Raw genomic sequence first — 13,402 nt, forward strand, 5'->3', positions numbered from 1 at the left:
GGAAGATAAAAATATTAAATTCAAAATAAACATGAACATTAATTCTACATTTGTGCATAATATGTAAAGTGGGGGAGTGCAAATGTTCACAGTTGAAACTTAAATTGTACATTCCTGAACATTGTGCAAAATGTGCAGCGAGGAGCCAGTGCAAAGCTTACAGTCTGGGACGTGAGAATATAGCAGCCGGAGTTGGTTGTGTTAATGTAACATGTGTGAAAAAACACGTGTGCGTATGGTGTTTATTTTTTTATTTTATTTAATTTTTTAGTGTCAAGTGTAATATCCATGGGCGTGAGTAAGAAGCCCTGATGGGTTGTGGGTATTGTTGATAAGGACAGTTGCGGATGGAAAGAAACTGTTTTTATGGCGTGAGGTCCTGGTCATGATGGACTGCAGTCTTCTGCCAGATGGGAGTGCTTCAAAAAGTTTGTGTCCAGGGTGAGAAGTGTCTTAACCGCCCGCTTCAGGTTCCTGGAAGTGTACAGGTCCTGAAGAGATGGAAGGTTGCATCCGATTACCTTCTCAGCAGAGCAGATGACATGTTGCAGTTGGCTTTTGTCCTTGGCAGTGGCAGCAGCATACCGGATGGTGATGGAGGAGGTGAGAATGGACTCATTGATGGAAGTGTAGAAGTGAACCATCATTGTCTTTGGCAGGTTAAACTTCTTCAGCTGCTTCAGGAAGTACATCCTCTACTGTGCTTTTTTAATTAGAGAGCTGATGTTGAACTCCCTCTTGAGGTCCTGGGTGATGATGGTGCCCAGGAAGCGGACAGAATCTACAGTTTCTACTGAGAAGTTACACAGGATAATGGGGGCAGGTGGGGCTGGTGCAGCCTCCTTCTCTAGCTTTAGCTGTCTGAGTCTGGCTGTGAACCAGAGTTTGCCATTGTTGTAACTCACCCTGGTGCGTGATGAAAACAGCTATCTTCACAGAAGCTTATGTACGATCTCACAGCCTCTGTATACTCATCCAGGTTGTTGGTATCAATAAATCCCAGTCAGTACAATCCAAGCATGCCTGAAGACTCCCCACAGCTTCTCTTGTCCACTGCTTTGATGTCCTCACAACAGGTTTAGAAAGCTTTCATTTCTGCCTGTATGCAGGAATCAGATGGACCATGACATGGTCAGAGTGACCCAGTGAAGCTCGTGGGATGGTGTGATAGGCACTGCTTACTGTAGTGTAGCAGTGATCCAGAATGTTCTCACCCTCTGGTCGGACATTTAATAGATTGTCTGTATTTGGGGAGTTCACTTGTGAGGTTTCCTTTGTTTCGGAATTAACTTGAACAAGTCGATAATTTTCACTGTATGAATGTACTGTATTATTATTATTATTTCTTTAAATAGAGATTAACCTTCATAAATACACAGATATCTTGTTCATCCTACTCAAACACATGATCCAAAGTGAATACCATACTGCTGTTCAGACAACATAAAAGGAGCAGAATGTTCCTCGAATGCTCTACCACTCTATTCATCTGCGAAGCACAAATCGCGTAAGTACCAAAACGTTCTCCACAAGTTACTTGCAGTTTTATTCTTTAACTGCTAGAGGGCCACAATGTAATAAACTGTAACTTTAATAGAAATGTAAAAAAATAAAAATAAAAACTTTTTTTTATAAAGATATTTCACACACACACAAACACATACACACACTGCTGCCTTTTACAAATATCTGCAGAACAAAGAATGGAGCTTTGAGAATATATACAAGTGTAACTGTATTATATTAGCAAATTATTTCCTTATAAAAGCATTGTGTTTCATGAGGTCTAGGCTATAAACGCTGAGCTGTTTAAGTTTAATTACTTGTGGTGGCAGTCAAAGTCAATATAATGGTCAATGGCCCATGCATCCTGAAGGTTCATTGACCCTAATTACACTACATGCAGCAGGTCTATGCATAAGTCTGTCATAATTAAAATAATACACAGAGCGGGAGGTAACAGAGATGAATGGAATGAATGGAGGTACAATTAAAGAATATAGCCTTTGTCAGAGGCAGAAAGGTCAAGACAATACATGTAGCTTAATTAGAGATGAGGTAGGAATTCATTTAATGAGCCAAACAACCTTTATTTATGGTCACCAATGAACTTATACAAATAATTTCTAATTAATAAAACTGTTCAGATGTTGTCGCGTATCATTTTCTAAATTAAATAATTGCGTAAACAGAACTCTTAATACTTTATATTTTTATATAGTTTATTTCATAACTGATAACGACCATACCTATGATATTCTACAAACAATTTTTTTCCAACAGATATTTCATTTTCTTTTTCTCATTGATTGCATCCGTATCTCTTATAACCTATAACATATTAACTAAACAAATAAAGTCTCTTTTCCTACATTTTTAATATATTCTTGCTAATATTCAAGATTAGAATTTTTTTTTTTTTTTTGCTCATTAGGAGACTAATGTTTGTGTTTTAATATTTTTGATTCAAATCTTTTTTAATTGTTAAACTGTTTACCAAAAAAAGAAAAAAGAAAAAAATTGGATGGCAGAATCTTTTAATGGTTTGCCAAGTTTATCAGAATCTTTTATCAATGGCTCCCTAGAAGAAACACAAGCTTGTGATAGAGCATCAGCACTGATCTAATGCTAATGCTGCTGGAAAGTGGACAGGGCCAATTGAACATTAGTACTATCCCTGCTGAAATGGTCATGTAAAGATCAATTTCATCCTTGAGAAGTAAAAGTGTGTCATATCTCATTACATCTTTATGCAGATGCATTTGTATTATCCTCGGGCCTGTGGGTTTCAGATTCAGTGCTGACATATTCTCGTTTGAAAACCAAAACCATAAACAACAAATGAATGTATAATATCATGTTCGTGTAATGCAAATTGTATTTAGTTTTATTTTGCCTGTGACCTATTAGATTGGATTAGTTGCACTCTGCATGAAACTGGAGATCTATCATAATCAAATGCGTTGCATATTAAAATTCATGAAGTTAAAAGATATGATGTATCATAACTGCAGCAAAATGTAAAACAAGACACATCAGTGTCAGGATGGTTTGTTTTCTTAATAATAATAATAATGTATTATTTAATATTTATTTTTATAATATTATTTATTATTTTAATAATAATAATAATAATAAAAACTACCATATGACATAATGCAGCATTTAATCAGAACCACATTCTTATGCAACCAAAACAATAGGTTTTTCAATCAATGAACAAATCTCTTCAGACAACTGAACAAGTCTGTTTCCAGAAAAAATATATACACTATTTTAAAAACTGCTTAACTACTACTCAAAATTTTAAGTAGCATCACTAATTACTTACTCCCCAATACTGATTCACATACACAGCATTAGACATTAGTCTGTCCATTACATAACTGTCAATCACCGTGAAAATCAATGGCTTTTGCAGTTCAACTGAATTTTTTAAATCATTCCCTGAAGCTCATCTCTTCTGAATCACATTGGCTTGAATGGCTGCCCTTAAAAGTGCTCTGGAGTATCTGATCACAGCAAGAGAGAGGACTGTGTTTGATTCAATAACAGGAGATAAAGATTCACCTCCTGGCCTTCTGAGAGAGAGGTTTAGAAAGTGAGTACCAGAGGCTTATTTTCACTGTATTACTCCTCGCTCTTGTCATGCTATATGAGTGCAATTAATGGTCAACACAGAAAGACTTTGGCACACAAATCTTTTCAGAAATTTCAAGCAGCCTAAAATGTATTATGATCTTTGCCACATTATGGGATAGTTTACCCAATTTTTTTAAAATATGGATATTTTTCTTAAACACATCGTTTCACTTCAGATGGCCTTTACATTCCCGGAGACAGAACAACTTGAGGGTGAATAAAGGATGACAGATTTTTTTTTGAGTGAAATATCCTTTTAATGTTATTCAAACAATTAGTGTGAAATTCTGTGCCTCAGATGTCTGCTTAAAATGTTCTAAAATCTGTGTTTAAAAGAAAATAAGCCTTTTGAGGCAAACAACTGGGCTTTAGTGGTGCTTCTGTCATCATAACCATCATAACACTTGCCATATGGCCAGCAGGCAGAGTGAACAGGATATGATGCACTCTCTGATGTCTTTGTATTTCCTGCATCTATTCAGATTTTGTGAATCAAGGCTTTGATTGCCTTTGGATATGAATGGTACAAACCACTTTGGTGGAATCTGTTATGCTAAGAAAGGTCAGAGTCTCTTGGCTGAAGTCTTGTTGGATGCGCTTGTCTAATACTCTGCCATGGCTGGTGGCCATTTTAAGCAAACTAATATGGCATTGGATAGCTGGCCACCAGAGGGACACTCTCCAGCTGTTGTTTGGACCACTTCTATGAGGCATGCTGCATGTCCATGCACTTCATTAACCTCAATCGTAATATTGCAGAAAGGGGCCAGATTAGGTAAACACAAAGTTTGAGGATGCAAGAAATTTTCACAAACAAGAGTTCATGCATGCTGTTAAACAATTGCAAGGTATTTTTACCGCATAATTTGGTGTCTGTGTGACGTCAAAACCATGACCTAAAAATGTATCAACTAGTAGAGATTCTGCTGTACCGTTTATACTGCACTACACTTGTGATCAAGAATTTATCAGAATCGCCAGAACACTATAATCTATTCTGCAAATACACTGCTATTTTGAATATTCTATAATATACAGCAGCTGTTTTTTTTTTTGCACTCCACTCTTGATTCCAGAAGTACTCATTTGTTGAATAGCTATCACTGAAAAACAACTTTCCCTTTACACTTAAATAAAAAATAATAAATAAATAAATAAACAATATCAAAGAGTAGTCAGTAGTCATTACTCCAGAATAACAAAAAGAACAGCAATTATTTGAGATAGAAATATTTTGTAACATTATAAATGCATTTACTACTGAATGTATATATGGATCAATTTAATGCATCCTTACTGTTTAAAAGTATCAATTTCTTAAAAGAAAAAAAATATATATATACACACATATATAATATATATATATATATATTATATATATTATTATTATTATTACACATATTTCTGTGATTATTATTATTATGGTTTCTTTAATATATAATACTTATTATTATTATTATTATTATGGTTTATGTTATGTTGAATGTCCACATTTAGATAAGTAAGCATGTTTATGCATCTTAAACTTCTGTCATTTGTCTGTTTTTACTTTGACTTCAAGATGTGTATGTGTGTGTGTGTGTGTGTGTGTGTGTGTGTGTCATGCTTTGTGCGTGTGTTTGTGTCACTGAAGAGTGAGACAGAAATGGGCAAGATCTCGAAAGTCACATTATTCATAGAGCAACAGTGCAATGCAGCTTGAGGCCAGAGTAGCAGCCAACTGTTCGCAAGCATCTCACCGCAAGATTAATATGCACATCCCCCATCTCTCAGCTGGCACCCAGCAGCACACAGCTCTGTCCTCAACTGCTCTACAGTAAGTGGAAATAATTGAGAATGATATTAAAGCATAACAAATCATCATAAAAATAAACAATACTAACAACATGAAAACTATAACTGTATAATATCTGAGAAACCTTAAATCCACTCATAACTGATCAAATCATTTTATTATTATTATTATTATTATCTTTGCTAGTGTGAAGGGCTTTGAAATGACTCAGACGGAGCTGTAACAATATGAAAGTAAACATGAATCATCAAATACTCACTTTAATTCAAAAACAGCACAACATATTCTATTTGAAGTACTTGAACTAATTAGTTTAATGATTAAATTATTCATGAGGCCTTAGCACAGCTCGAACATTTTACAAATGAATTACAAATGAAAGAGTCCCTCTTTAGGCCCTAAGTTTTCTCTTGGGTTTCTTGTCTATTTTGTATGCTCTATGAATTATATTGCTTTATAATCTACTGTATCTCTTTGATCTCACAACGACTGAAACTGAGCCAGAATCATTATCTGCATTGGCTGTGTGGTCTGCAGTTGGAAAAAGGCACGCTGAAGCTGGACGGCTCATTGACTGCATGTTATCATGCAGCTGGGCATGGAATGGTCCAGCACTGGAATGTTTAGTGGTAACGCTGATGATGAAAGCTATGAACAGCATGCTATCATATGAAGTTAGATATATGGATATTTTGTGTTCAGTTCAAAGAGCTCTGTACTAATGAGCTGATGAGTTACTCCTGAAACCTGCTCGGAAAACACAGATGTCACAGCTTTAAAATTATTTCACGGATTGTGAAACACTGATATTTTAGTGCTTCTAATAGCATTGCAACAGTATAATGACAACAACATTTGCACCTCAAGTCTTTGTCGTATTTTGGAAGCTGGACCACAGTTGTGCTAGTTACCTTACAAGGCTTCTTAACTATTGAAGTAATAAGGAATATAACTCTTCATCACGGCACCTGTTAGTGGGTGGAATATATTAGGAACCAAGTGAACATTTTGTCCTAAGAGTTGATGTGGTAGAAGCAGGAAAAATGGGCAAGCGTAAAATGTTGAGTGAGTTTGACAAGGGCCAAATTGCGATGGCTAGACGACTAGGTCAGAGATTAGGAACCAAGTGAACATTTGTTTAAAAGAACGGCGTTAGGTAACGACGTTATTTTTTCAGTAACGGGGTTATCTAACTAATTACTTTTCCCGTCGTTACAATGCCGTTAACATTACTGGACGTTAAATGCGGTGCGTTACTATGCATTGATTGAATAAACTATGTAATCCGAACGCACCCCTGGCTCACACAGCTAGTGAGGAGGTGGGTTAATAACGAGATAAGCGATTATGATTGGCTAAGGCAGAGTCATATGTTTCATGGTAGCCAATCAGAGCCAGTGTTTTTACACACATGTCGGCACATGCACCAGCGGCGCCACACACACACACACACAACAGGTAAACAGAGATTCGCAGCAGAGATGGCGAGTCAGGAGCAATCCGATAAAACGTTGGCATTTTCAAGGTGGAGATATAAGCACTACTTCAAATTCATTGTGGTCATCGGGGAAGGCAAGAACGTGACATGCAATGTGTACATTATGTCCAGGAGCGAAGACTTTGTCGACACCCCGACGTTTGTAATGTCCGCCCGAAGCTCCGTTGTAAGCAACTATAATTTAATGAAGCATCTCACAATGACACACGCATCTACAAAAGCTAGTGGCCAAAACCACAGATACCGAAGTATGATTTAATTTGCTAGAGGTTACTTTTTGGGGACCGCCCCAGCTCTCGGCCCGAGCCTTCCCTGGTATGGTGTAAACTGCAGACCTGGGTTTACTTTTCTTACACAAAGATAATACTTGAAGTGCAGGATAGAAGTTGGGTGTTTGCTGTCTGTTGACCGTGCAATAAATATCGAAAGTATGAACGAACACCTGTCTGATAACTTAAAAAAATTCAGCAGGGATTGACAAGCGGATACCGAACCAAACTTTTCACTGCCTGTAACAGCACTCGCGCGCCGGGTAACGCAAACTGGGGGCCTAGTGCCGCTCTAGTTCGCTGCCCGTCGTTTTCTTTTGACGGCTGCGGCTTCTTTCCACCGACACGACCCTGGCGTCAGCAATACCATCATGTGTTACTTTAGGACCGAGTACACTTAAAGTCCGGAGTGTGGACTAGTTTACGAGCGCGCTCGTGAAGCGTCGCCCTCCGCCATGACAGAATTCCACCGTCACCCAGCTCGTCACGGGCGAGCGGCCGCATGTGCGCTTCATGATGAGTCGATCTGGAACTGTAGGTGTCGAGGAAGCATGTAATGGTGACATGTCCCTCCCTAGACGCGTGTGGGACTCTGTCCTGCTCTGTCATGGGACCGTCCCCCACCAGCAAGCTCACTGATGCACGTAGGAGCACGTAGGCTGCCCCGTGTGGTCAGCAGTGGTCTGATCCAACAGAGTGGATAATGTTTTTTTGATTTTGGGGCTGCATAGCTGCAGACCAGTCAGGTTGCCCATGCTGACACCTGTCCACCGCCGAAAGCACAAAACAGTGGGCATGTGAGCATCAGAACTGTACCATGGCACAATGGAAGAAGGTGGCTTGGTCTGATGAATCATGTTTTCTTTTACATCACGTGGATGGCCGGGTGCGTGTGCGTCACTTACCTGGGGAACACATGCCACATGGAACCAGGATGCACTATTGGAAGCAGACGGAGGCAGTGTGATGCTTTTGGCAATGTTCTGCTGGGAAACCTTGGGTCCTGCCATCCATGTGGATGTTACTTTGACATGTTCCACCTACCTAAGCATTGTTGCAGACCATGTACACCCTTTCATGGAAACATTATTTTTCAACATTATTTTCCAGCAGGATAATGTGCCCAGCCATAAAACAAAAATGGTTCAGGAATGGTTTGAAGAGCACAACAAAGTGTCCGAGATTTTGACTTCAAATTCAAATCGAGCATCTCCCACAGAACAAACAAGTCTGATCCATGGAGGCCCCACCTTGCAACTTACAGGACTTAAAGGACCTGCTGCTGACATCTTGGTGCCAGATACCACAGCACACCTTCAGGGGTCATGCCTCGATGGGTGAGGGCTAATACAATATTAGGAAATGTTATGCCTGATTGGTGTATATATTATTATTATTATCTATTATTAGATACTATTCTTTTTTTTTTCATGTGACCTTTTGTATTATTTGTATTATATGATGATGATGATGAATAAAATATTAATAAAACAATATATTCATAAAAAATAGCTGTAGTGCTCACAATGTCACAAGGTGGAATTATAATACAATTATTTATTTCTTGGGACCAAAGTCTGCTGACTTCTATATTTATTCTCTATTCATTCTCTTTTTATATTTTCTAAATGACCTTAACCAACCAGATTGCTTAGTGAAAAAGCTTCACTTTGCTAATAAACTACATGGCTGTAGACCAAAGCAGCACTAGCCAGCCAGGATCAGCAGGGAAATTCATGCAGGCCTAAAGTGGTCTTTTTAAGGGTAACATTCCAATAAAAAGCTAGATATTAAATTTTACAAGACATGGCGACACTGAAACCTTGACACAAATCATGTCAGGATTTCTCACTGCAGACTGCAGGCTTAGCCACATGGTGATGAAACTCTGTCACATTCCTGTGCTCAACTGACATTTCAATCATCTGGAATGACAAAATTACGTGGTGGTGCGAGATGAAATAAACACTCTTTTAGAAACCACAGGAGCTGAGGTATACACTGGCCATCTGCACTACCTGCAATAGATCTTCAACATCACTAGAAAACAAGACCAGTGGAAACTGAAATCTTCTTATTTAAATGCAAAGCCTGGATTATGAACCCAGTGACAGTTTTGTTTACTCGACATGATTACAAGATCTGGATGTCAGCTACTTATCTGCCTTCAGGTAGCTGCAGTTAATTTTGTGATGCAGCTTGGTCCATAAGCCATGATTTTGTAAGAACTTACATGTGTTTACAAATGCCAACTGAATTCATGATGAATGATTGGCTCACCAGTATCATGCAAGTTGTTTGATATGCTCCATGGTAGGTGTAATCATGCGGATAATTGTGTCACACTTTTTATTTCACCTGTCAGGACTTGAGATGCTTGGCTGCATCAATAAAAATTCAAATCAGATAGACATTAACAACACCTTGAGTGAGTGAACTCTATTCCAAGTCCATGTTATACTGAAACTGACGTTTCTGAAGTTTTTGTTCCGGCATAATACTATGCTGTCATGTCAGGTTGTCATGGAACATGGCAGCTTGGAGCCTGAGTGTGATCACGCAAAAGATAAATTATTTAATACTTTGTTTTTCAGGTACATATAAATAAACACACACACACACACACACACACACACACACACACACACACACACACACACACACACAAATAAATAAAACATCCAGAAATCACCTGAAATTTAACAAAAGAATTTGATTAGAACATGAATCTTCATAAAATAAATTAAACATAATTTTTACTGTAATGCCTTGTCTAAATAGCAATGTGATAACTCAATTTCCATCTAATATTTTATGCAAATTATGTATTTTAAAATAATGATAAAAAAACACAGGTTTTGTGCAGGGGGTTGAGTTTTAAGTGACAGAAATTCACTGAGGTCACAGCATCGTTTTCATGCATTATACATTTTGACTTAACTTCATGTTAACTTCAATCAGTATTCAAAACACCCACTCTTCTCTTTAACCTGTCACTGATGACAGCATTTTAAATAGCACAGTATGGATTGATTCTTGAACCATCATAGTAACTATCACACTGTTTGCATTTCAAAAGAATTAGTCTCCACTGGAGGTTTTAAATTGTGAGACAAGTCATAGGGTGATGTGACGAATCGTAGGTGATAATTAAAATGCAATGCAAATGAAAGCATTTGGGTTATATCCATCAAATTAGCATATCAATCAAATTAGCAGGCTTCTGTCATAAGTCAAAGTACTACTCGTGTCTGTGGATTTAAAGCCATCATATGGGAGAGTTTAGTTTGGTTGTTTTATTCTGAAAGCCTGCTCTTATTTCTTATTCATATTTTGTAATTAATTTTGTTAGTTTATTTTTAATTATAATAAAATAAATTAAACAAAATAAAATAAAATAAAATAAAATAAAATAAAATAAAATAAAAATAACCTCAGGGACAAATTGGTTAGTTCTTAAAGTAAAACTAACAGCAAATCAGACACATGAAAAATCATGAGAGACTAAGATCATGTATATTAAGAATTTGTTTAGACAAATGGAAATAAATGCTTTAATAAACATTTGTTACTTTCTGTTCCTTTGTAATTATTTAATCATAATTGTTTATTATTCAAGTATTTTTATTATAAATATACTGTAGTGTAGTAAATTTCTTAAATAATTACAAAGAAATAACACATTGAATTAAACATGAACTTTTGAAATAGTCTATGGTTCATGTCAGTGAAATCTTTCTGTTTATTGCTTTGTACTTTTTGCCTTTCAGCAATACAGCAGAGGCCAGTGTTAGACCCGGCCCAACTGATGAATGTTGCCAAAAAGAGTGGAGAGGTCATCTCCTCCATCAGCTAGAAGGTTCACTATTATAGTGCAGAGCTGACAAATGAATGTCTCTGCTTTAATCCACTATACCTGCCAGACTGGACGCAGAGTCAACAAACCTAGATAACTAATCAGAGTGTGCAGACGAGTGTGCTCTCCACAAGTAACAGCTGTAATTAAGCCAAGAAGCCAGAATGGACATAATCACAGTGTCAGATTGTAAGCAGGATAGCTCCAGGATGAAGAAGGGATCCCATTAATGTTATTTGACTCTGGATATTTCTTGTTGAGTGATTTTGGATTGCATTGCTTAAATAGCTCTACTAGTTATCTGTAAAATCAGGAACAGGAGTCTCCTCAATTTCACATAGATTTCATTTAAATGCATTATTACAGCAGCAGGTCAAAACCTCAATGAGGCCGGAGTAAAATAATGATTCCACAGAAAAACTGGTGTAGCATGGGGGAAAACAAATCCTGTTTACCATAGCGACCCAATCATTTCCAAGAGGATAATGAAGAGAAATATCCAAATAGATCTGGTTATTATTTGAAATAATAGCCCTATGAGAATAGGCTTAATTAGCTGTTTTGCTTTGTAAATTAGTGACAGTGCAGGTCACTGAGTCACTCACAGCATGATGTACAAGATGAGTCAGACTCTGAAACTGCCCTCGTCAAAAAACAGAGAAGACCTATTGTGATTTTGTTCATTATATTTCCATTTCCGTGGATTAATGTGAGTATTGGATTGGGTGGGGTAACTAGTTTAGTATCAGGTTAGTCTGTTCAACGAACGCAATAAGTGTTTAACTTTTGGTTTACATTTTGTCGTAAATGAAATGAAATGAAATTAGCCCTTGTTCCAAATACACCCCAGTTTTACAGCTAAAAATTATGCACATGCAAATAGACCAAAAGCCTCAAAACTCAGATTGTGATTTTATGGAGTTTTTAAAATGAATTGCCCATGTAACAGGATATAACCCTCATTAGTGTTATGGCAATGTTTAGAAGACTTTAAATGTATACATTTATATAATGTATAGAAATGCCTTTGACTTCAACGTCAGTGGGCGTCTAGTTTTTGGTCACCAGACCTCCAGAACTAAAGTTCACTATGGTGGTAAGAGTAGGTCAACGAAATGTACAGTACTGTACTTCAGGTCACAACTAATATGAAAATGATCCATCGAATTAGCATGCTAGAGTGATGTGTGACATGTCACGGTAAATGGCTGGCACGTTCTCATTTTGACATCTGTAAAATTATTTTCAAGTCAAGACCACTCAAGTGCCAGTGTCATTTTTTGCTCTCTGATTAGAACTCCATGCCTGCCACTGAGAGTACAATGCTTTGATTTTTTCCTTCTTCATGGCAATAAGCCACGTTCCCCTGTAATTACCACAGCACTCTGCTGAAATGATGACTGAATGATGCTATAATAAGCCTCCTTGCCACCACAGCCCTGAAAACCCAAAGCCTTCAGTACATTGCGCCAATCTCCCGACACATGCAGATTCCTGACAGGCAGCTCAAGCACAGTGTATCCCTGTGGCTTACGAACACGCTGTTCATCTGTCAAAGAGCCAGGGCTCCATCTCCCTACTGCCCCTATTAAACACACTGTGTGCACAGCACTCTAATTACATTGATGAATGCTTTTGTCTCCTGCTTCGCTGCCGGCAATTTATGGCTGAGGTGACTTGGGTCACCGATACACATGATGGGAGACACACACAGGTAAAAAGCACCATACATGATCAGCATTTTGCCATTAGAGAAGTCAGCAATTAATTTCTTCCTCTTGTTATCCTTCTTCAGGGGTTTAATTTTTATCTGTGATCACTGAGAGTCTGTTTGAGTCACATCAGTCTTGTGAAACAGCTATAACCTCTAAGAGTACTAGCATATAACTTCTCTTTGTGGAGATATACTGTATACTGTATCGAAACCTGTATAGAAAACATGATCAAAATAGCCAGTTTAGAAAGTTTTGGTCCTGTGGATGCTGTACATTTCTCAGTGATTATAAGAGTAGTAGATTGGTGTGTGCACTATCACATTTCAACAGTTTCTTTGGTAACAGTTAATTAGCTTACTATTAGGGTTGTATACTTACTAGGGATAGTTCAGCTACTTTCAAAAATTAAATTATGATTTTACTTAAAATATTCAAGTCACCCAGTAATAAAACCAGTCAAGGCATCCTAGGTGTATATGAGCGTTCCCTTTCTTAATGTTCTTCTTCAGACATGAAATCAGAGTTATTTGATCAGAGAAAGTAATATATATAAAATGATATATTGTGTGCGTTTAATAATGACCTTTTTATATATACCTTGATATAGATCCTTAAATATATATAGTC

The sequence above is a fragment of the Cyprinus carpio genome, chromosome A19 (genome assembly GCF_018340385.1).
Source record: "Cyprinus carpio isolate SPL01 chromosome A19, ASM1834038v1, whole genome shotgun sequence".
NCBI classification, from domain to species: domain Eukaryota; kingdom Metazoa; phylum Chordata; class Actinopteri; order Cypriniformes; family Cyprinidae; genus Cyprinus; species Cyprinus carpio.